At 34.0% G+C, this 26,516-nt stretch overlaps 1 long non-coding RNA gene across 3 annotated transcripts; it reads right to left on the bottom strand.

Moving 5' to 3' along the window:
• Positions 1 to 1,047: 1,047 nt before the first annotated feature.
• Positions 1,048 to 8,481, bottom strand: LOC143561687 (uncharacterized). Of its 3 annotated transcripts, none has more exons than XR_013140358.1 (6): positions 8,232 to 8,481; positions 8,019 to 8,078; positions 6,051 to 6,141; positions 5,356 to 5,529; positions 5,151 to 5,270; positions 1,048 to 1,306 (listed from the first exon to the last, which is right to left on the bottom strand). It is a non-coding gene; the product is annotated as an uncharacterized LOC143561687 (long non-coding RNA). The 3 variants fall into 3 exon arrangements; XR_013140359.1 differs by having other exon boundaries at positions 6,051 to 6,133; XR_013140360.1 differs by lacking the exon at positions 6,051 to 6,141.
• Between the last annotated feature and the right edge of the window lie 18,035 nt (positions 8,482 to 26,516).

The following is a 26,516-nucleotide window of genomic DNA, read 5'->3' as shown; positions in this document are numbered from 1 at the left end:
TAACCCATTATATGTTAAAAACGCAGCGGATAATAAAGTTTTAAATCTTGTTAGTATGATAAATATAAAACCGATTTTATATAGATTAACCCAATGCCCGGATCCATATACAAAATACATGCTATCAAAACAACCATAGGGTGTTTAGCATTCTACCTTCAAGTTAGAAAATGAAAGGGATGAATGAGATGAATGGCTAGCTTCCAATGGAGGAAACCTCAAGCTTGTATACCCAACGAGCTATTCAACAAGAACAAACCCTTTTGTTATTCTTCTTCATCTTCTCGGCCCCAATGGAGAAAAAGAGGAGTGTGTGTGAGAACACTACAACAAAAATGGCATTTTAATACGCACAAAAGCGTCCTAAAATGCTATTTTATAGGACCTTTCATTTAATAGGACCAACGAGAAAAGCGTTTCATGTAAAGGGGTCGTAATAAGTCTCGGAACTCAAAAAGCGTCCTGATATTCCAAATAAGATTATGAAACCAATTTATTGGTCGCATCAAATATCAATTAACAACCCAAAAAGCGTCCAAATAAAAACATATTAGGATACTTTTTCAATGTTTTAACATGTGCTTGCCCACCTTTAATCTGTTAATACACATACAAACGTCCTTAAAAAGTAATTTATAAGACCCTTATGATGTAACATTATAGGTACTTTAGTACCAAGAAAAAAGTCCCGATATCCCAAATAAGATTATGAAACCAATTTTATGGTCGCATAATATATTCATTAACAACCCAAAAAGCGTCCCAATAAAAACATATTGGGACACTTTTACAATGTTTTGACATGTGCTTACCTAATTGTAAACTTTTGACACACATACAAGTGTCCTTAAAAATTAATTTATAGGACCCTTATGATGGAACATTATAGTACCAAGAAAAGGGTCTTAACATCCCAAACAAGATTATGAAACTAAATTTTATGGTCACATAATATGTCTATGGACAACTTAAACGTCCTAAAAAGAACATACTATGACACTTTTACAATGTTCTAACGTTTAATAGGACAAAAATTCGAACTCCTAACAAATCATATTATACAACCCTTTTTTAAACGTCCACACACACAACTTTACGATACGTTTATGGACATCTAAATATTGAAAGAAATAAAACTTCATTATATTAAATAAGCTTGTTCATCTCGAAAACACTAAACATAAATAAGTTATAACATTATCCAACATAAACTCTTGTAACATTCAACAAAAAAATTAAAAGCAATAAAAGAAATAAGAACCATAAAATCCCGAGTCATCATGCGTCCTCAATACTCACGGACTACCTACAAATAAACCATCCATGTATAAGCATTAAGTTCCATGTTATTAAAATTATTCGTATCACAAGTTTAACAAATACATACCGAGATGAATGGACAAGGCCATCCGATGGATGCACCAATGCAATCTTGAATTGTGAAAAATAACCCATATGGTCTCACCAACTTTTCATCTATTTTTATTGGTACTTGAACATTTACCTCACACCATTTTGGTCCAATCTCTGTATCACCAACTAGTTCATTTGGGTCCAGGCTCTTCACCCATCTTCTTGCTACAGGCTCAGTAGGGTTTAGAATGCTTTTGGGGAAAACGTCATATACAACCTAGATTTTAGTTTTCAAAAAACAATTACATATTAAACTCGAGCCATTATAGTGCAAAAATCATTTTACAGAAAAGAAGGTTTTACACTAGCAGGTACGTTAACAATTTATTGAAAATATTATCTAAAAAAAAAACATCAATAGACATTGTTGTTTTGTAGTGTAGCTCAATGTAACCGTTATTTAATCACCAACTTACAATAAATTTTTGGATGAGTCTACAAGCTAAAGATTTACCTCTATTTTGAAACTTCTACATATCCTAAGTCTAACAAAGTATCCAAATTACATACTAATCCTCTTTTTGACTATGTACTTTGTGCAAAATATAGTGACGTGCCTATCGTTTATAACATATTTCTAATGAAGTACAAAAGATAACTTACAAAATGTGGAACTTAAAGATTTATATAGAAAAATACCCGTAAACGTGGAGGTCCACTGGTTACAATGGGGAAAGATGACGATGTAACAGGTGCAACACTAGAATCATCCTTCGACCCTTTCATCTCGGATACCTGGGCTTCTAACTGGACCATGGTACTAGTAAGTTCTTCACATTTAGACTTCAGTTGGATGTTTTCTCTATCACGGATCCAACTTGTTCAGGTATCTCACTTAGCAATCTATTAGAATTTAGACAAATATAATGTTTTAGGTGCTTTGATCCTGGTGATGAATATAATAACTAATAAGTTACATTATAACTAAATAAAGAAAAAAATGTACCTATACCCAACTCAACCTACAAATTATAGTGACTAATTGACCACCAATGAAGATATATCTTCTTATTATAGTACTAACCTAAATTTAGTGTGGGGTTATGTATGCATTCTATCATCAAGAAAACCTTGGGTTAACCAAAAAAAATTAGATAAACCACATGTGTTGGTTAAAAGTTAAAGTGGAACTGTTTTTTAATAATTTGTTGTTTTTTTTTTTGGGTAAAGGGTTTTACCCGGTTAAATTCATTCCACACAACCAACAAAGAACAAGTAATATGACAAAGTGCCATATTAGTTCTCATGTATGACATGCCATACAAGAGTAAACAAAACCAAAACCACCAAACAAAGGTAAACACTGTTGAAGCCTACACAAGAACCAAAGAAACAAACATAACAAAAACAGATCAACCATTATCATCAATTTGGTGTGAAACTCCCCTTGGAAAGTGCCAATCTTCGAGAACCCGATTGACCCGATCAGAATTCTTGAACTTTAGAGTCATAAGCTTTGGGCGAGTACCCTTAATGATTTCATCAGCAACAATCTTTGGAGTCTTCAAAGAGTTCCTGAAAAGCCGGTTATTTCGTTCCTTCCAAATTACGTAAACCGATGCCCCAAGTAACAGCCGATTAATAACATTATCAATAGAGTTGGACATTCCAAATTGAGACACATATTGAAGAATATTCGCGCAACCATTCATGCACCCCTGAAACTTACCTTTCAATTTGACAATACTCCAAACCTCAGAAGAGAACTTACACTCAAAGAAGAGATGATAACAAGAATCCGGCTCTCCATTACATAAAAGGCAGCAATACAGGTTATGATTTGGATACCCACCAATATTCCACCCCATTATACGATTCTGCGTGCTCAATCTATCATGAAGCACAATCCACAACATAAAGGAGTGTTTTGGTACATATTGAGAGAACCAAACAACATGCATCCAAGAAACCTTATCAGCCGGGATTCGAAGAAGTTGCCATATTCCTGAAGCCGAGAAATTCATTGAAGTCCCATTCTCATCCCTTACCACGATCTTGTCCCTCTTTTCCGGATAAATACTCACCCCCTTTAAGTTCGAAAGAATAGGGAATCTCGAAATCCAATCAGGCGGCCAGCCTCAGTTAATATGATGAACAACATCACTGACACAAGTTTTTAAAGTCAAACCAGCCCCATGTATAGCTCTCGGGTTAATATAATCACTTAAAGGACATAAATCATCCCATTTATCATACCAAACTGAAGTAGATCTCCCATTACCGATTTCATGCCATATAAAATGTCTAATACGGGGACGAAACTGAAGAATTTTCCTCCACCCCCAAGTACAAGAGTTTGGAATCTGCAAGCTCCAAAAATTTCGCCCCTTCATTTTATACACATGCATCCATTTAACCCACAACGAATTACGATCATTGATTAAACTCCAAATATGATAAACCAGAAGAGAGTTATTGACATCCCGGATACGCCGGATACCCAAACCACCTTCACTTTTCGGCTGACAAACAACATCCCAAGAAACTTTATGCTTTCCCTTTTTGTGTCCAAAGTCCCAAAGGAAATTTTTAATCCGTTTTTCAAGATCAGCGATAAGTCTAGAAGGAAGAGAGAAAACAGCAGACCAGTAAATATATAAGGACGCAGAACAAACCTAACCAGCTGAAGTTTACCCGCAAAAGATAAAGTTTTATTCTTCCAATCTCCAATCCGATTATCCAAACGATCCAGCAACCTCTTACAATCACGGTAATTTAGCCTCGTAGAAATAAGAGGAACTCCCAAGTATTTAACCGGGAGCCTACCTTCAACGAAGGGCATAAAATTCAAAATCCCACTTTTAACGCGATCCGAAACATTACAGAAAAAAGCGGTACTTTTCGGGACACTAGGAGTAAGCCCGGACATATCTTTGAAATCATTCAGAGCCCCCATAATAGTTTTAGCAGAATCCACATCGCCTCGAGCAAACAGGAACAAATCATCCGCAAAGCAAATATTGATAATATTTAATTTTTCACAATGACGATGAAAACGAAACGAGCGTTCAATACGAACCTTCCGATGCAGAATTAAAGTGAGGACTTGCATAACCAGCGTGAAAATATAAGGAGACATCGGATCACCCTGTCTTAGACCTCTTTTACCACTAAAGAACCCGTGTAAGTTCCCATTTATGGATATCGAAAAAGAAGAAGTGGTTATGCATTCCATTATCCAATGAGTCATCCTATCGTGGAAACCATACCCATATAGAATATCACGAATGAAGTCCCAACTGACCGTATCGTAAGCTTTCTGAATATCAACTTTAAAAGCACATCTAGGCGGTCCGTTATTAGTGTGATAATTATGCATTAATTCTTGGGTCAAAAGGATGTTGTCAGAAATTCTACGCCCAGGAACAAACGCAGACTGATTGATATCAATTAACGACTCCAAACCCTTCATCATACGAACCGAGATAATCTTGGTAATGCATTTATATAAAGTGTTGCAGCACGAGATGGGACGAAAATCATAAGTACATAAGTACAAACTTTTCAAACTTTTTAACATACATAAGTACAAACTTTTCAAAAAAAAAAAGAATAGCAAATTATCACTCAACAAAACAACTCTAAATAGATATTTCATGTGATGTTTCATCTTTAGGAATATGAATTAAAAAGCTAAATTACGAAGTTGCATCGCAATAGAATATTTTGCCCATACAAAATTCCAAATCGAATTAATCCAAAACATAATACCAATAACAAAGATAAGTAAAACATACCTTAGCAATTCGAAGTACTGGATTGGAGAGATGCGATTCTTGAACAAAAATAGACAGGTAGTTGATTAAACAGATCTCTAGAGAAAGTACATGATCTTCAAGTATTACAACTTCAAGCATCTACATGATAAATATAATATATAAACTGTAAGCATTTATGAACTATGAACATGTAAAATATTTTAAAAATACAATACAAAATTACCTTTTCGTGTTCAATTGTGTGGCCGAGAGGCATAATAATTTGGCTGCCAATTAATCAAGTCGGTCCCATTTTGATATGTTCTATAAAAGTTGACTTTAACTGATGAAGCGGAATAAGCATCTACATTGAAGTCGGCCCACTCTAACCTAAGCTCCATAAAAAATCGAACTAGCACTGCAGGCAACATGTTCTAGTTAAAGAAGATAATCGACTTTAAGAAACAATTTGACTAAAATTTAACTTTGATTAAGAGGTTAGAAATTGTTTTGAGCCTAACAAAAGGCACCTTTTCAACTCATTTTGACTTCTGGATAAACCCAACCTCACCCTTTTCAACCCGTACAAAATATTACCCTTCAAACCCGTTTCGACTCTTGGGTCATTACAACTTACCATTTTCAACCCCATACCAAAAACTACCCATTGGCTCGTTCGGCAATAATAAAGTCCAAAAAAGGGGTTGCCCAAAAGTTAATTTTGAATAAGCGATGACAGTTTGTTTTGACCTGAACCAAAATTAGCATTTTGTCCCATTAGACTTTCAGGTCAACCCGATCTAACTCTATGTAATCCATACCCAAAATTACCCTTTTGCCCGTTTTGGGTCAATCCGGTCCAACCTGTTTCAACCCTTACGAAATATTACCCTTTTGGCCCATTTGGCTTCGTTTGGCTTCCTGTTCAACCCATGTTACCTTTTTTCAACAACTTGAAACAGCATGGAGGACTTTGCATAGAGAATTAAGATTCTTGGTTGAATTAACCGCAACAATTACACCTTCAACACTATCATAGTTCATTAACGACCTTTGTAATTTATTTTCTTATATAAATATGTATACATATGATAAAAAATAAACTATATAATCCGAATTTCGAGTCAAACCGAGTTTAAAATCATAAATTTGTATCCGATTTGAAGCTCGATACTAAATCGAATTCAAACTGAATAGAATTCGAATTTTCAAAACCGAATTCGAACATTCAGATTCGAAATGGATTCGAATAAACGTAAAGTTTTTCATATTAGCCTTAACTTGGCTATAATACACCATATCTATTGTGAGTTAATATGTGAACTACAAAAAAAAATCACTCTCATAGTTGTCAATAGCGAATTGCGATCAATAGCAATGACCCACCTATATGCTACGTAACAATGGTGATGAAATAGCAGACGGTATTTGATGTTTAGCGATAAGTATTAGAATTATTTTTGTTTTTTTTTAAATAGGGTTTTCATTAACAAAACTAGGTTTTTACATTGGAACCTATTGAGTTTAGTGTCGTTTAATCGATTTTAATGCCTAAAATCAGATTTTTGATAATTCACAAAAAAACCCTAATTATCGCTATATCACGCTATTAAGATTTAAGACGCTAAACATAAATAGCTGGAAAGACATGTACGCTATGAACAACGTTATTCTCGCTAGTGACACTTTTCTCGTTTGTCATCAATTGATATTATCTATTTTTTTTTGTGTTTTTAGTCATTTTTAGGTGTTTTTTGAAAAAAATGACGGCAACGATTAACTTAAGTACTTCAAACTTACCTGTCTTAGCGCGAAAATAAACGAAGGCATACGATCGGTGTGAAAGAAAGACAACTAACTTGATTTATAATGAACGACCATTATTTAAACCATCATTAATTCTAAACGAAAGAGATGTGACATACAGTGAATGCAGTGCGTGAGGCTTTACAATTCCAGTTCTCTTTTGTGTTCCACAATACCCTCATACATCCTGTTAGTATTGAAATTAAATAATTAGAAAATGAAAAAGTAAATAAGACAATATTAATAAAACAAGGCAGCATACTGTTAATTCATTCATGTCACCTTTCCCATTCTGTCCCTGAAAGTTGGACAAAATATTATGAAGACATGAATTTCAAGAAAACCATGGATATCACTAATCACCTAGCAAATAAAGTGTAGTAAAATAACTAAATCTCATCACAAAACTGATAAATGCAATCGATAAGAAAAAAAACAAATCCAAATCCATATTATGATCATTACATATTAGTCTTGCTCTTCCTTCTCTAAAATCTTACCGCGCTAATTGTTATTTGCTGATTTTATTATTAGTTGTATTATTATTGTTACTATTCTCCTCTTTATGGATAAGAACCAAACAGAAGCTCAAAAGATCAAGAGAAAATATTGAAATAATGTACATATGAATTTTTAGGATATACCCACCTGGTAGATTTAACAACTAACAACATCTTGATTGGTAGCCATACAACATAATTACGATCTTATTTGCAGCAACATAACCTTTGATCAACCACCAGCAATGAACATGATAGTAATAGTCTTCTTCAGGATTAAATAAAAATACTAAGATATAACAATCACAATAATAAGAACATAAATGCTAAAGCTGGAATAGTCCACAAAATGCATTCAACATTCAATATATAAATCACTTTGGGAAATGAAAATGGTATTACACCGAAGGCTGTTGCTTACTTTTGCCAATGGAAAGACACAAGGATCAATTGCACCGGTTTCTGTAATCCATTCTGAGCAAAACCAAATGGGTAAACCAAAGAAGATGGCAGATATTGAACCAATAAAAAGGCAGACTCACACAAAAACGAAAGAAGGTCAGAAAAATTGATGAACAAAGCCAATTGAAGTAACAATTACCTGATCTTTGCAAATTGCCCCAATTTTGTAGATATCGAACCAAGATGAACAACGCCTAACCTGTTGTGTGCACACATTAATATGAGCAAATCACCCAAAATTTAGGATTAATAACACCATCAGTCTATCATAGTAACTAGTTGTAGCATATTGTAACATAAATTAAGCATAAGGGTATTAGTTCAAGAACTACGTATCCAAAGTTAACCGAACCTAATATCGAGGAGACCTGATAATTGAGCATGTCCCTTGAATCAATAAGAGGTTGAATTGATCAGAAAAATCAAACACTTGAGAGACGAGTGAGGAGGGTCGAGCGTCAACGTCCCTGTACCAAAACTTTACAGGGTTAAAGAAAGAAGATAGAAAGAGAATTAGAGACGAGACGGTTAAAAATGGGGATATTTTAAATAATCATCAAATTGTTTGTACGATAATAACCGAACACAAATAGCTCGCAAACGCATTTTAAAGAACTTGGTACAGGGTAAAAGTTTGGTTGCAAATATGTTCACACAACTTTTTTTTAACGACTAACGAATCCTCTAAATAGGCTACTAAATAAATTCATCACATTGGGACAGGGTCGTCTCCGAGAATCTAAATACCCCAGCCGAGCCAATATAAAAAGACCCGTAGGTCTTAACAAAAAAATTTTATTCGCTAATGTACATGAATAAAACTTTTATCGACTGATTTATTATCAATGATGGCCAATGGTGGTTGATTTGAAAGCATGGTCAACCTTAGCCAATGATGACCCGTAGTGGTCTAAGATGGCGAATATTGGTTAATGATGGTCGATATTGGTAAGTTAGGGTTAATATTAATTAAGAGTGGGCAATTAAGAATGATGTTGGTAAAGTTTGGGTCTAATAGGATCGATGTTGATTAATGATGGTCAATGGGGGCTAATGACGGCAAGTTATGAAAAATATAGGCTACCGATGGCCACTTAGGACTAGTATTAGTTAACGATGGTTGTATTAGTCAATTATGGTCAACTATGGTCATTTAAGTAAGGTCAACAAGGGTCATACAAATATATAAATGACTTGTTAATATGTATGTTTTTGATTATTAGGTTATGTTTGTTTTTGCTTAAAATGTCTGCAATGGGCTTATGTCTGCAAGCGGGCAGACGTAAACCTCTGAAGACAGTTTGTTGTTTTTTTAAAGACCTAAAAAATGCTTTTAAGGTTTTAAAAAAATACGCTAATATCTAACTTCTTCACACCCTACCAACACCCACTGTCCATCACCACCACCCACCGTCCGCCACCACCACCCACCGTCCGTCACCACCACCCACCATCCATCGTACGCCACCACCACCTTTCACCACCTACCACCATCGTCTACCACCAATCGTCGACTACTGCCACCACCACCGCTAACTACCACCACCCACCACCTTTCACCACCTACCACCATCGTCTACCACCAATTATCCACCACCACCGCTAACCACCACCACCCACCACCTTTCACCACCATCGTCTACCACCAATCGTCCACCATCGTCCACCACCACCGTCAATTACCACTACCACTATCACCATCCACCACCACCACCTACTACCACAGTTCGTACACCACCACCAATTATTTTAACATTCTACAGACGTTAAAAAACAAAGTCTTCTTCTTAAAGATATATGCTGATGTGGTTCACAGATTGCATACATTTTGCCTATAAAATATAAACAACATCTTAGTAAATACAAGTCAAACAATGGTTTATCACATTAATTACGGTCTAATATAGTGATCCTTAGGAAAATAAGATGTATACAACGCATAAAGACTCATATCGTCATTTTTATCACTTACAACTACCAATCATGACTCTCATACGACTATTTTGTAGATTTATAATATTAAAAATCACAAATTTTAATTTATATATGTGCATTTAGATTTTATAACTAGATATACAACATATATTAATTACTAGAACTTAAATTTTTTGTTTTTTTTTTCAAAGTTAACCAGATTAAACAAAGATTACAACGTAAACTGAAATTGAAAATTTCTCTTAATTCGATGAAATACACTATAGATTTCAAACTATTGTTTTTTATACATTTTCATAGTTATGTTTCATTTGTGTAATGTGATTAAACCAGACCATATACTCTTTCTTAAAGTTATTCACACATACTATAACAATAAATCCCAAACTTGTTACATGATTGATTGCAATAACCTGTTATTCATATTAATAATTTTTTATTTAATTAGATGATGCAATTTCGCTTATACTTTATAAAGAATAGTGAAAAAACGTTGCAAATCGTTTTATATGTTTAGCATTTTACAATTGTCAAAGTTACCATCCCAAATTTATAAAATTCCCTCCAAGCTAACAGAAATTCCCTCCATAATTAATCATTTTTTAGACTCATTGAAATTTTCCTCCTTTACAAAATTTCCCACCCAACTAATTCTCATTCATGAAACTCCTACACTTAAATTCGCCTCTCTTCTCCCGAATTTATTAATAATATCTACACCACACCAAGTTTTTCAATAAATTAATGTAGGCATGTGCTAATTTTTGAAGCAGCATCCTTACCCACTCCTTAGAAGTTCCCTCTAGGCCTAGCCCCCACTTAAGAAATACAAAAATTATACGGGTTTTAAGTTATGTTATAATAAAACTCTAGCGAATAAGCGTCCTATAAAACATATGTTTTATTACTTCAATATCAAGTGTCCTATTACGATGTATTATAATAACACCACAATGATTAAGCGTTATATAAAGGTTAAAGTTATAAGACTCAAGTGTCAAGTGTCCTATTAAGTTATGTTATAATAAAACTCTAGCAAATAAGCGTCCTATAAACCAGATGTTTTTTGACTAAAAAATCAAATGTCCTATTACGATGTATTATAATAACACCACAATGATTATGCATCTTATAAAGGTTAAATTTATATGACCATAAGGTAAAATGTCCTATTAAGTTATGTTCTTATATGACTTCGACTAGAAAGAGTCCTATAACACCGAACATTTATGACTTAACTACAAAGTGTCCTATTAAGTTATGTTATAATAAGACCTCTAGTGATAAAGTGTCATATTACATTACCACATAATGGGACACCAACAACTACATGTCTTATAGATTACTTTATTAGGATTTACATTTTAAGTGTCTTATTAAGTTATATGATAATACGACCCCAAAGAATTATAGTCCTATTAAATAACTTTTTAGGACACCGGTTCTGTAGTGTATACTGTAAAAGGACCCCAAATGTTCATTTGTCCTATTAAATAGATTTTAGGACCCTATTTTACGAGCGTCCCACACAAAAGGTCCTAAAAAGCCCTTTTTGTTGTAGTGGAGAATGAGCTTCAAAAATTGTGTTGGTCAAAAAACCATCCACCAACCAACTATATTGCATGTCCTTGGAAGAAACAAAAGGAGGAGAGAGAGGAGGGAGAGATTTTCCCACTCAAATTTCAAATCCACTTTTATTACTTACCATTTACTTACTTATAATGTTTATGTTATAAAACATAACATAAGTAACATGCAATATGTTATTTAACCAATTTAAATAACATCTCTCAAAATATAAATTATCCAAATAATTTATTTAATACACAAGTGCAAATATTTATAAAACCATTTTCCAAATATTATAAGTGTCGATATTTATTGACTAGATCATATCTAATAATAAATATCGTGATGTTTGTCTAGCTTGTTATTGGGTATGACCTGACTTGGATCAAAACGTACTACCCACATCAACTCAAATATGTGTCTTGGGCAGATCGATTCCAACAATCTCTCACTTGCACAAGATACATAGAAGATTGATGCAAATAGCAAATACCGCCTAACAACGGTTTACTATCCCTAATACGCATGACGAAGTGCCATTCAATAACATCATCCCCTTCAAGTCCCACACTTGAAAATGATTTAGTTGAAACTATCATTTATCCTTTTGCCACGGATGTCATATCAAATCCAAAGACACAGAGTGATCATTCTTTGTTGATTTAACTTAGCAGGCCTTAGACATCTCACTCTCAACGAATAAGAGGGACAAAATCCCTATTGACTACATACGTCTCTCACTATCACCTCGTACTACACTATCACCTCGGAAAAATCCCCTAATTCGCTATGTGGAATTACTGAATTAAGGCTAGTTCGTTAAACCTCCGTTAATTCCACATAGCGAATTAGGGTTAGGTTCGAGTGTCAGAACATTCTTTGACATTCTTGTTCCCACAACTCCGGCGCCGCCATCACTGGAATAACGGGATCTCGATGGAAAAGCGAGATCTCGCTTGTTTCACCACCTTTTTCACCGTTTTCCGTCCCGTTCAATCCAGATCTGAGCTAGGGTGACTCCTAAGCTCATCTTAGGTTTGGTTTATACCCGATTCCACCCGGATCTTGTGACTTTAATGGTTTAATGGTGTCGGCTCGTCAATTCGTGACTAAATCTAACGGGTTTGGGTTCATACAACGTCATAGTAATCTTACCTCGGGTTGAAAATCGATTCTCCTTCTTCTTTTATTGGTTTCAGCTAGAGAGAGAGTATGATGAGAGAGAGCTAAGTATGTGTTTTAGTGGTGTATGGAATATGTGAAATTAAAGGATTAAAGGGTGATTTAAGGCTTAAATATTATGGATCATGAGCTTGAGCCCGTGGTCCATCTTTCTTCCTTATTAACCAAAGTCCATAACCCATATCCATTACCCAACACTAGCCCGACCCATACTAACTCCTACTTTATTTATTAATTCTCCGCTAACCCGAGTAAACTTTCTCACCAATAATAATTAATATAATTAATATTATTTTTAGAAATTTCGGGATGTTACACAAAGGCTTCATCTTTGTGTCTTAACAAGAACACATACCCATAGCGATTATAATCGTCGGTAAAGGTAATGAAGTATCTTTCACCATTCCTTGTCATTGTCTTAAAAGAACCACATACATAAGTATGTGTGATACCTAATAAATCTTTTGCCCTTTCATTAGTTCCACTTAAAGGCTCCTTGATCATCTTTCTCAATAAACAAAACTCACACTTATCAAGTGAATCATCATTTGATTCCAAAAGACCATTCTTTTGAAGTGTATGAATGCGATCCTTGTTTATGTGACCAAAGTGACAATGCCAAAGAAAAATATCACTCAAATCCAATTTGAGTCTTTTGGTGTTAGCTTGGTACAACAAGTTATTAATGGATGTATTATCATGAACTAATTCGTAAATGCCATTAGACGGAATTGCTTTAAAATAAAAGACATCATTCATGAAAACATAAATACCATTGTCTAAAAACTTTAAATCATAACCAAATTGTCTTGACAAAGAAACAGAGATAATATTCCTATTCAAACTAGGAGAATACAAAATGTTTTTCAAAATGACTTCCAAACCATTTGGAAGCTTCAAAACATAATCTCCTCGAGCTTGGACTTCAACCTTTGCTCCATTGCCCATGAAGAGACTAATATCTCCTTTCTTGTAATCACTTCTTCTTTTGAACTCCTGCAATGAATTTCATATATGAGTTCCACATCCGGTATCCAATACCCATGTGTTAGAAGAAATAACGCTAAGATCAATATGGATCATGAAAGTTGTACCTGAGGTTTGCCCCGCATCCCTCTTAGCTTTCAACTCCTTGAGATAGGTTGGACAATTTCTCATCCAATGGCCTATCTCTCCACAACCAAAGCATGGATCCTCAGCGCTAACCATTTGCTACTTGGGTTTGGGTTCCGTCTTTGCCAGAATTCTATTGCGTCTTCCTGGTCGTTTTTTTTATTTGGAATTGTTGATTTAAAATCTCGAATTCTGACTTTTTGCCCGACCAATCTCTAATAAAAAAAAAGTTTCATTAGGTCAGATATAGGAAAAGGAAAATCTTCCGTTTTTTCCAAAAAAAGCGGGGAATGGGGATTTCCTTGAGACGGTCCCCAAATACCCATTTTACGCCTTTGAAGACGGCTAGAGGTTTTGATTAAGGCTCGACGAAAATCTGGTTCTTCCAAATAACTTATAAAACCCGAATCTCTAACTTGCCTTTGACTTGTCCTTTACCTCTAGCAACCTTTGCCTTGGGTTTCGGATGATGCCTCTTCTTCAAGCTACCCTCATTGATCGCAAGACGGGTAAAACCTTTTTACCCATGCCAGCTTCGGCTGTCTTGAGCATTGCGTGAAGCTCACCAATGCTCTTGTCCCATCCGTTCATGTTGTAATTCATGACGAACGTCTCAAACCTTTTAGTTAAGCCATTGAGGATCAAATCCGTGGCTAACTCTCTTAAGATGGGACAATTAAGTTGTTCAAGCAGATCAATGTGGCTTTTCATCTTAAGCACATACGATGAGACAGAGGTTTCTTCCATACGACATGCATGAAACGCTCTAACCGTTTCGAAGCGTTCCACCCTAGCTTGAGTAAGGATCATTTCGTTAAACTGGGTGATCATGTCATACGCCCCATGATTCTCGAAATCCTTTTGGATCTCGGGAATCATTGTTCCCAACACGAGGCAAGAAACTTGCACCGAATCCTCGGTGTACTTTAACCAATAGGCATAGGCATCCAAGTCATTAACATCAAGTTCATCGGGAATAGGATCGTCCAAAATGTAGGATTTCTTTTCTTGCTTGAGAACAATTCTCAAGTTTCGATACCAGTCCATAAAGTTGTTATAATTCAGACGATCCTTATCCAGAATGGATCTCAGTGATAAGTTATGCACAAGTGGGATAATTCCGTTACGTGAGTTGTTTGCGCCATCTATAAAAGAATTTAACAAAGCTCAATTTTAGTATTTTCGATATCATTAATAAGTTTTAATCGTTAATACCCTTTGTGTCTACAAGACAATTAGAGATTAAAATCTAGAATGCAACGTTGCATCCTCATAGTAGTTAGGTGACCTTTATCCTACTATTGAATTAAAAACGTAGTCAACGTTTGACGATTGCAACCCTTTGCAACTTCTAGTTTTATGGGATCGGTTAAACATCATATGTTTAGTTGGCATGTTTAATCCCATCAACACCTTTGTACGCCATGCTTCGGTGACCCTATTCACATGGTTTCCAAATCAAGTCGTCCTACTTACACACACGTGTGAATTTGCACATACAGGCAGTTAGGTTACCTTTATCTCACAAATATGGCAAACCCACCACGAACTCACAAGTTTCCTCCAATGTGGTTAGGTGACCTTTATCCCACATCAAGTTCCCAAGTGATTCGAGTGTTGTATAAAAGGATGGTGTTAAACTTGTTTTAAAAGGGATTTAAGTTTTCTAAATTCCAGATTGGAAAACTATTTTGTACCTTGCATTTGCATGCATTCAAATGTATGGTACTTTGTTTGAAAACCAATTTTCAAAGTTCCTTCTAATAAAACCCATTATGAAATCATTAACTTTTAATAAAACCAATTTTATTACCTAATGATTTCTAAGGAACCAATTTTATGCAACTTGTTGATTTTAAGTTTTAACAATCCAAATGCAAAACAAAATATAAATCAAACAAACATGCACAAATAAACAACCACAAGTCCATAACCATAGCTTCCAAATCTTGGCCACACTTGTTGACCGAAACAAGTGTGCCAAAAGCCTCACTAGGGACCAAATGCACAAAGGCATGTGTCGGTGAACTCCCATTTGATCCCGCATCCATATGCTTCAAGTGTCCACCTTGTGTTGTGACTCTTCCACATTATTTGGACTTCCTCTTGGGCTCCAACTTCAGCTCCTAGCTTTATGGGCCTCCAAGTTTGACTTTGGTTATTGGGCTAAAATCCCATCTTGGACTATGAGGTCCATTAAGGCCCAAAACCAAAACCGTAACCTTGTTGCATCTTCTTTTAAAAAAAATATATCCTAATACATTTTCTTCTAGTAAATGAAATAAAACTAATCTACTTATTATTACAAACCAATATGAAATAAATAAATAAATAGATTACAAACCCAAATAAATGAATATTACAACCAAATTGAATGTTGAATAAATCACAACACAAACACATATCCAAAGGTCATGGCCAGGTTATGAACATCCAAATGCACATCCAAATATGCAAGGTCTTAGAAGACCAAAATGGTTCCCCTCTTACCCATAAAACTTTCGGCCAAGAGAAACAAAACCGAAAGTTTCGGGTATTGTCCAAACAAAATAATTAATCATCCATATGACTTAATTCTTAAAGATTATCACATGCATGTAAAGTATAATCTTGAGGAACCAAGGGGTAACCAAAAGCAAAAAAAACTTTCGGCTATATGGTGAACCACAACATAAAATCCGAAAATATTTAGATCTATGAAGCATGTATCTGTATAAGCGGCTCTTGATGCCATTGTTGGGTTTTAACAAGATTAACAAAGTCCATATAACCCATTATATGTTAAAAACGCAGTGGATAATAAAGTTTTAAATCTTGTTAGTATGATAAATATAAAACCTATTTTATATAGATTAACCCAATGCCCGGATCCATATACAAAATACATGCTATCAAAAAAACCATAGGGTGTTTAGCATTCTACTTTCAAGTTCGAAAATGAAAGGGATGAATGAGATGAATGGCTAGCTTCCAATGGAGGAAACCTCAAGCTTGTATACCCAACGAGCTAATCAACAAACACCTTGGTTGCTAGGGTCCTTACACTTGATGCAAGAACAAACCCTTTTGTTCTTCTTCTTATTCTTCTCGGCTCCAATGGAGAAAAAGAGGATTGTGTGTGTGAGAGAATGAGCTTCAAAAATTGTGTTGGTCAAAAAACCATCCACCAACCAACTATATTGCATGCCCTTAGAAGAAACAAAAGGAGGAGAGAGAGGAGGGAGGGATTTTCCCACCCAAATTTCAAATCCACTTTTATTACTTACCATTTATTTACTTATAATGTTTATGTTATAAAACATAATATAAGTAACATGCAATATGTTATTTAACCAATTTAAATAACATCTCTCAAAATATAAATTATCCATATAATTTATTTAATACAAAAGTGCAAATATTTAGAAAACCATTTTCCAAATATTATAAGTGTCGATATTTATTGACTAGATCATATCTAATAATAAATATCGTGGCGTTTGTCTAGCTTGTTATTGGGTATGACCCGACTTGGATCATAACGTACTAGCCACATCAACTCAAATATGTGTCTTGAGCAGATCGATTCCAACAAATTCTATTTTTTAAAGACAAAAATCGTTTATTTCGATTTTTCGATTCACAATGCCGGTCATTTTAACTTACCATGATATTTTTCGTTACACGATATTAAATAACGAACATAGCTAAAAAAAATTTCATTACGCGAATTTTGATTTCCAAAACAACTTTCATCATTCATATTGATAACTCATAATAAATTTCTACATTCAATTCACTTATTTTAATTTCCTCATAAGCAAAATTTTATTTTGATCTTTATAAAAATTTATTTTGCTTGTTCTGACAATCGGCTTTTTTTTTACAATAAATTTCAAAGTACAAACCTTATTACCTTAGTTTCCCATGATATTTTCCACTACTTAATTTTAAGCATTTCAAGAACGATTTACACTATGCAGGTTGGTTTATTTCAAATTTTCTCGTAAATTATTTTACAACTTAAGCCGACCCGACGTATCGTAACAACTCTCGTTTTAGTGGAAAATTTTTAGCAAAGAAATTGTTGTGATTCACAAACATGAATCCCAATATTTTTATAAAAACTTTACTTTTCAAACATATGTAGGACCTCCTAAATAACTTTCTCTAATTCTTATAACAACCTTTTCACAAACATGAGTTTGCTAAAACGCGGATAATCTACGGTGGTTCACGAAAGTTCCGTTTTCGCGCAAAATTATTAACTTGTAATTTTATTATCAAAAGTTTTATGAATGTTCCAATCATTATTTATAAATTATGATATTTTTAATTTAAAACTTATTATTAGTCAAAATTTCTCTAAACGCAACCATAAGTTTCCAAACACCTGTATTTCATCTCAAACTACCACCTTAAATCAAACCATCCTTCCACTTCAAAAGTTTTCCCACACAATCAAATCTTTCCTCAAGATGAACGAAACCTAACATACCAAAGTTATACCCTCACCAACAAAAACCCCATGCAAATCCAAGATATATAAAATCAACCCAACAAAAAGCCCTAAATACTGGCACTTTTACGCCATGAAAACCTATCAAACTCACTATCATGACACTTTGAAGACACTTAAAAACACATCCATAAATGCCTTGAACATATACAAACCAAAATTTACCCAACTATTACCCAATCCTTCGACCCATGCTATGTCAAATCACAAACCATGTCGCTACATAGTTTCCATCCAACCATAGAGTTTGATATTAAAATAGTAACCCAAACACTCCTTGAAAAATACATGTATAATCCAAATCTCAAGCCAAACTAGTCAAGGTCGACTTATCCAACCCATCAACTTAACCCGAACTCAAATATGCAAACCTCATCCAAATAGCCCAACACAAGTCATCTAAGCCTAACCAACTCAAACGACCTAAACTCAACAAACCCCATCAATCCAAATCAAGAAAACCCAACTACGCAAGACACCCGAACATACACAACCAAGCTTCATTTTTCCCCTAAAATTTTTATATATATATACAACTATTGTATTTATAACGATCTCATGTGCTCAAATAATCATTTTTAAATTATAAACTCTTTCAGGAATAACGATTTACGTATTATGCTCATATTTTAAATCATTTTTGTAGAATATAATATTGTCATGAAAACTAAATTCTATTATGTGGATTTGTTTCAAAGATTATTAAACAATTATATACGTGTTTTTAAGATTATAAATATTGTCACCTAAGGTGATAATCCCATAATAACTATATAAATACGAGGTCTCATTTTGAATATTGAATTGGAGATTTATTCAATTACAAATTACAACTTTCATTATTTTGCATAAACTCAATGATCATGGCTTTACAAAACCTATTTGGGACACATTCATAAATGCTTCATACGCTAGATATTGTAACATGAATTTTGTTCGGTAACGATTGATGTGAATTAATGCTTCTTATTATCCAAAGCATCATTTCTTTCATGATTTATTATCATCACAACAGCTTTACGTATGCAAATTTTCTAACAATTTAACTTACAAGATTTTTGTTTGATAGCAATTTAGATGTTTCTCAACTACGCGTTACCGCGATGCTTTGTTATTACATACATTTTCTTGGAAACGATAGAGCAACTTTACTTGAGATTTCATTTTCGATATTTTATTTATATTTTCAAAAGAGTATATGATACGCGATTTACATATTTCGTCATTACTCCGAGTCTCACTGTTATTACGATTTTCTTTTCAATTGATGAGATGGTAATTTTATGCACATGAGATTTCATTTTGTGTTTTGATTATTCATGATCGAATTCAATTTATTCAATAACCGTTTGTGTACTACTTTCAAAACCTCATTTCCGCTAAAAAAATTCGTTACATTTTAAACGATATTTTATGACTATGTTGTTCATGTTTGAGTATTATGCTTTTCAAGCAAAACACAATTCTACACATTTTTCCACATCATTTCATTTACTCAATCGACGGCCTATGTATGGCTGTCCGCAAGTTTGGCGCCATTGGAAACCGTTACTATAATCATGATTTTGTAAATGGTTTCACAATAGAAGCCGTGTTCACATTTTATTACATTTCTTCAATGATTTTGCAAAGTTAACCAAGATTTTTATTGTAATTTTTTGTTTGATACATGCTTACGTCACCCCATAGAACTCATCTCATTCTCATGTTATCACATTTCACGCAATCATACTCACAAATGTTTATTTTAACCTCAAGTTTGTATTCATCAAATTCTCATTTTCACATGTTTTGTTTTATCATGCCTCATTTTGTCCCTCAATGTTAGACCTCCATATTCCTTTTGATAACTTCCAACTTCGATTCACACCTTACTATTGCTTACACGATCATATATGGTTAATTAATCGAATAATTAAGATTTGCAAAATTCTTAACTAAATGAACCATGGGGACCGAACGACGACCTAGATAATTATGGGTGCTCAATTAAATATCGTTATCAAAATCCTTGTATGGAATCCATAGCAAGTGAAATTATGTGTAACAACTCATAACCAAGCATGATTACGAACAACAATATGAATGTGATATAATAAGGACATGGTGGATGCGCCGCTGGTACATCCTATATATAAGTGTCCTTATTATGTTCACATTTATTGCGTTTTTCGGGTCATTTATGGATTGATGTTATTCTCTTTACTTATAAACTTCTAGTACATTTTCCTCTTTTCAAACAACACCCAATGGCATTTTCTTCTTTTTCGTTAGCTTAATTTTATTTTCGGGACGATATTTCCAAAAAGTTGGGGATATTGTGACATTCGTCATTTTCCGATTCGATTTGTATCTGCCCTTGTATTTGTTTTTATTATGAAAACCGACCTGTTTTGTATCCCGGACCTTTCAATAATATGAAAATGACGAATATTATGTTACATATTTATTTTATGGGTGTCGGATCTCAAAAACATCTTCTACAACCCTTAAAATGCCCCTAAAACGCTCAAAACGAACTTCAGAGACTAAAACTGCCGAAGTTAAAAATCGGATTTTTCCTCCGAGACACTTAGAACCGCGCTAAGAGGCCTTAGCCCCGCGCTAAGGAGCTCTACAGCAGCCAAATTCGTTTTTTTTTGTTGATATTATCACTTGTTGACCCTTTAAACCAATGAGAAAGCTTGTAAATCTCTAAAGAAACTTAATGGATAACTCTAACACCTTATCCTTCATAAAACAAAGCCACGCCACTCATTATAACCTACTCATACACTCCAAACACTCTCAACAAAGTTCTAAACTTCAACCTTCAAGTTCATTCTTGTTTGACTTCTAAGAGTCAAACAAGAACCATTCTTTGTTTATAACTAACTCCATATAATTAAATATTGTTATTACAACGTATATATAATATATATACCCCTTGTTTCCTTCGGCTTTCACTCATCTGATCATGGTCGGCTGAGGTGAAATGCTTATAAGACCAGGCTACATGGAGGATTATTGCAATCCTTGTTAAACACTTTAATTTATGCTTTAATCTTGTTTAAGCTTGTTAATATTGTTTAGTTCTTAATTATTTTAGTTCCCAATCATTTTAATAGTTCAATGGTATTTGGGTTTGTGGTTACCATCTTCGGTTTCATCCCGAGTCAAGAACCAAACCAAAACCGAACTTTTGTCTAAATACTTTATTTTTAACATGTTGTATGTAGGACTTGAGTATTATCATTTCGAAGTTTATTCTAATGAGTTCCGTGGTATTGGGTATGTGGTAGCCATCCTCAGTCTTATTTTGAGTCAAGGACCGAGCCAAGACCGAACTCTCGTTTAAATGCTTTATATATTTAAAATGATTTAACAATGTGTTACATGTAAGATTTGTGTATTATAATTTCTAAAGTTACTTGATGAGTTCCATGGTATTAGGTATGTGGCAACCATCCTCGGTTTCATTCCGAGTCAAGGATCGAATCGAAACCGAACTTTCGTTTAACTCGTTATTTAATTGTTTTAAAACAAGTTGTATGAAAGATTTAAGTGTTTAAGTTCTTTTATTTACATTTTTTGTATTTCTTACTTTCATATGGATTTGTTGGACCCAAACTTGGTCACATATCAAGTCTTGGACCAACTAAACCAAACAAACCGAACTAAACCGGGTTCACTCGCTTGAAACATAATAGTTGTATTTCGGGCCACCGAATCTCATATTTTCTTTGAGATCTTTTACAAACTAATTATAAATGTTTTCTTAAAGTACTTAGCATGTCGGATCCAACTTGATCTTATAACAATTTTGGATCGTTAAAACCGAAAACTCGCTTAACGGACATTAAGGTTCTTCTCAATAAAACTACAAACTTGGTTAAGTTTACTTTTGATTTTATTGAGTTATATTATAACCTTTATCACTTTGGAATGTCGGCTTCGGACTTGACTTATTACTCAAGACCTGAACTGACTAATCCGGACGCTCGTTAAATCCTGTTTTGGTATCTATATAACAAAGGGTCTTGCAAGATTGCATTTATACCCACATAGTTACTTAGCATAGGTTAATTAAAACTAATGAATAGAATACTGAGACTCGATTTCGAGCAAACTTACTTTTCAAAAACAATTACTTCAAGTTCTTAAATATTTACGTTTTAAACCTCAAACATTGATTAATTATTTGACTTGTCATTGTATTTTACTTTAAAGTCTTTCCAGACCATCTTCTAAACCGAAACCCTTTTAACCTAGACCTCACTCGTTGAACTTATTATCTCGGTTTATGACAAACAACCCTTCAAGTTATTTATTTCATGTGAGTATTTTTTCATCTCCCTTTTTCATCTTTAAGTTTTATGGGTGACATTGCATAGGTATTAAAAAAAGTGATTTATACATTGTGCTCAAACCACAAAACTCTATAGTATATGTTTACTTCAATAAATGCTCGATTTGTTGTTATATGCTCTATATGTTTACTTGCTTTCGGTTGGTTTCCTCATCAAATAAGTATGATCATACGCTCCCTTACCTAATTTAGCTTTAGTGCTAATATAATAGGGCCTCATTTTCAGAGTATATTTGGTTTTTACCATATAGAAAGGTGCCTCATTTCTTCGAGTACGATTGGTTATTACCGATTCGAAAAGAGCCACATCAATTTATTTTCAAGTTGTTTATCCAAGTTGTGTTCTTTTATTTATTGTTGCATATACGAATTTGTGGATTTCATTCTATATTTATTATACTCAAAACTATGAAATTGCTCACCAACATTCGTGTTGACAAAGTTTATTTTATGCAATGTTACAAGTTTGATAATTGCTTGAACGAAGATTTGAGGAACGTAGCTTGTTTTGAAACCACTAAGAAATAGTCGAATAAAAAATGTATATTTTTTTACTTGTATTCAGTTTGCTTTGTATGAACAAGATGTGTTGTTTATTGATTTATGAAATTAATGAGTTGATTAAATATTGTCACTTAATAGTGTCATAGTGTTCTTGAGCAATCCATTGCATCCCGGCATGTTTTGCCGCCTTTGGTCAGGGTGTGACAAATATGACCCATCCATCTGTGCCGCAGAATTGAGTCTTCCTCTTTTGCCTTAGAGACAAAACACATTTCTACAGAAGAATATACCTTAAAGACATGTTTAACACATAAATATTGTTTGATCTAGTAAATCGCATAACTACCATATCTTCGGGAATGACGTATCCCGGTTTAAGTATTATGCACTCCTTATTGTTAAATACGGTTGTGTATTTTTTATCACAGATTTATGACACGCTCAACAAATTGTGATCTACTTTGTCACAATAATGAACCTTCTCAAAGATGATACGTCCATTTGACACATCTCCATCTTTAGTAATCATTACACCCGAATTACCTGGAAAAGCGACATACCCTCCTTGTATATTCTCAACATTTGTTAAGAAGTTAATGTTGCCGGTAATATGACGAGAGCATCCACTATCCATTATCCATTTTTCACCAGAAGCAGTATTGGATGAACTGTGCACATGAATGAAAAATGATCAGTTCAAAAAGGCATCTTAGGCCTCAGCCTTGGGCACCTCTTGAGTTTCACATGAAGTTTTAAAGCTTAGTGAATCTAAATGTGGTTTAGCCGCTTGTGAATAAGTTACGGGTCGTTTCGACTTTCGTCTCAAGTATGCAGCTTGAACTACATTCGTATTCACATTCTTGCAAATAGGGTCCATGGGAACAAATTTGGACTTTAAATTACTTGAATTTTCATTAACATGAATCACCTTACGAGGATTCACATCTGAAAACATGATATGTGTTTCATCATCAAAAGACATCGATCTTTTTAAAATCTCTTTAATCACAGGAACAGGTTTGGCTTGTTCCTTGATAACTGGATGAAGATTTTGTGATTTATTCAGTTCACAATTTCTAACTACATGACCTTGTTCACCACAGAGAAAACACGATCTCATGTTAACACGCTCACGTTGTGTTTTAGTAGAAACTTGTGCAACAAAAGGTTGATGAAAAACACCAGCAATGAGACCTTTGTCCAAATCATCAAATGTCACAGATTTCTTTTTCATGTAGTAATCAAGGTTTGAACAGTTTGAAAAACTCTGTAAAGTGTCAGTTCCATTTGATTTAACAAATTGAACGTTCTTAGCAGATTTTAACAATTGTTTTGCTTTTATCGTTTAATTTAATGTAAAAGATATTATTAATTAAGCTAGTTCGTTGGAGGTTCAGTCTAGTTCGTTAAGGATGTTTAATGAACTAGACCATAAGTTAAGTTCCTCCTTATTCGTTAAGGATGTTTAATTAATCAGGGGGTGTTTCGTTATGATTGTTTATTTAATGTATTGTAACGAAGTGGGTGGCTAGTTCGTTACGGAATGTGTAACGAACTAGACCCATCTTCCTATATATAGAGGTTTATCCTCCGCTTAATTTAAGTTTGAGATTTAACGTATTGAACCTCTGCCCAAGTTTCCTCTCGATCCAAACTTCATTCTCTTAATCTATTCCATCTAATATATACTCTATACACCTAAACAACTAATAATATATACATATAACGTATAAGTAATAAGAACTAGATCCATTTATCGTTAATTAAATCCTTAGATCTGAGATCTGATAGGGTTTCACAAGTGGTATCAGAGCTTTCGCGGATTCTATTGCTCTTGAATTGTGTGTTAATTCATTAATTACGGACTGATTAGTATAAGTTTGGTATTACTTTGTGTTCGGTTTGAATTTGATCAAATTTAGTGTGAATTTGATTGAATATGATTTGAAGTTTGATTGGTTTGGTGCTCGTTAAGGTATTTGGAAGGTGTTGTGGACTGGAATTGTGAATTGGTTTTGATTTGTGTTGATGATTGATTGGATCTGAGATTCCCAAAACAGGGTATTGTTTTTGGTGCAATTGGATTTGTGTTAAGGTAATTTGGTTTACGGAATGTGTAGATTTGGATTCGCGATGATGTTGCGAGTATTTTGATAGGTTATTGGACGATTTGGTAAAGTACTGAATTCGTATTATGGATTTGGGATTTGTTTTGGTGTTCTTATTTTTCCAGAAATCTGGAAAATGGTGATGAAGGTTTGAAGATCTTCATCACCTGTTGAAGATTCTTCTTCGGTAACATTGATTCGTTAACGTAATTCGTTAGTTTTAACCAATTCGTCATCCGATTCATTACTTAGTTCGTTGACTTTCTGATTCGTGCTCTCAAGTTCGTGAGACACGTGTCCAATTCGTTAACTTTAAATCTAACAAACTTTTGCCACGTGGCAAAAGTTGTTAGAGTTTGTTATAACCGTTATAACAACCTGATTCGTTATAGTTGATTCGTTATCAACTGTAGCAAGTTCATCTTAATTCGTTAAGTTGAGTTTGTGATTCGTTAAACTTGACTTAGTGATTCGTTAAGGGAACTTAGCAATTCGTTACCTTAATTCGCTAAGATTTCACTTATTGATTCGTTACTTGATTCGTTAAGTAAACTTAGTGATTCGTTACCTTAATTCGTCACTTTGAATTCAGATTCGTTATTCTAATTCGTCAAACTGATTCGCCAAAGATTGACCTAATTCGTTGACTCAGTGCGTGTGACACTGATCCAGATTCGTCACACAAACAAGTTTTAATTCGTCACAACTAATTCGTTAAACACTGTTCACAATTCGTTAACCTTACTGTTCCTAGTTCGTTTAAGATATTTTCAAATTCAAAAAGATTGTGTTTTATGTATGTAAAGAGAAAAACCAAAAAGATTTTTGCATACGTACGCTGAAAAGTATGTCAATTACTCAGATTTTAAGGACATATACGTGTATATGTTTGGTCCTAAGGTTTACTTGTAAATGTTCGGGATAGCCATTACCTAACAATGGAAAGTTGTTGGGGCGTTTGTTGAGCGGTTTTATTTTATTTTCTCGCTGAAAATTATGTCGGTTATTTAAGTTTGTGGAGCATGCTTGCATGTCTTGGTCCTGTTAATTCACTTGTTGAATTGATAGAATAGATATTAATTTATAGACCTAATATAACCGGGGCTATTAAATTCATTTTGTTTTATGCTCCTCAAATTTTGAGTTTTTGAAGCAAAAAAGAGAAAATGATAGTACATTGATTGTTTTGACCCCATATTCAGCAAGAAATAAGCTTAAAAGACTGAGTGCTTAATTGCATTGGTGAATTGGTAGGTCTTAAACAAGCTATTAGAGTAAAATATGTGATATAAACATGAAGAAATGCCAAAGTAAAAGAGGTGTTAGTCTCTAGAAAAAATCTCGGTGAGGATGGCAGAAATGTAATGACCTGTCATACTC

The sequence above is a fragment of the Bidens hawaiensis genome, unplaced genomic scaffold, assembly GCF_021521415.1.
Source record: "Bidens hawaiensis isolate Kalapana, Puna unplaced genomic scaffold, B.hawaiensis_p1.1 tig00020772_1, whole genome shotgun sequence".
Taxonomy (NCBI): domain Eukaryota; kingdom Viridiplantae; phylum Streptophyta; class Magnoliopsida; order Asterales; family Asteraceae; genus Bidens; species Bidens hawaiensis.
The sequence above is the reverse complement of the archived record's forward strand: the minus strand, read 5'-3'. Positions and strand labels throughout refer to the sequence as shown.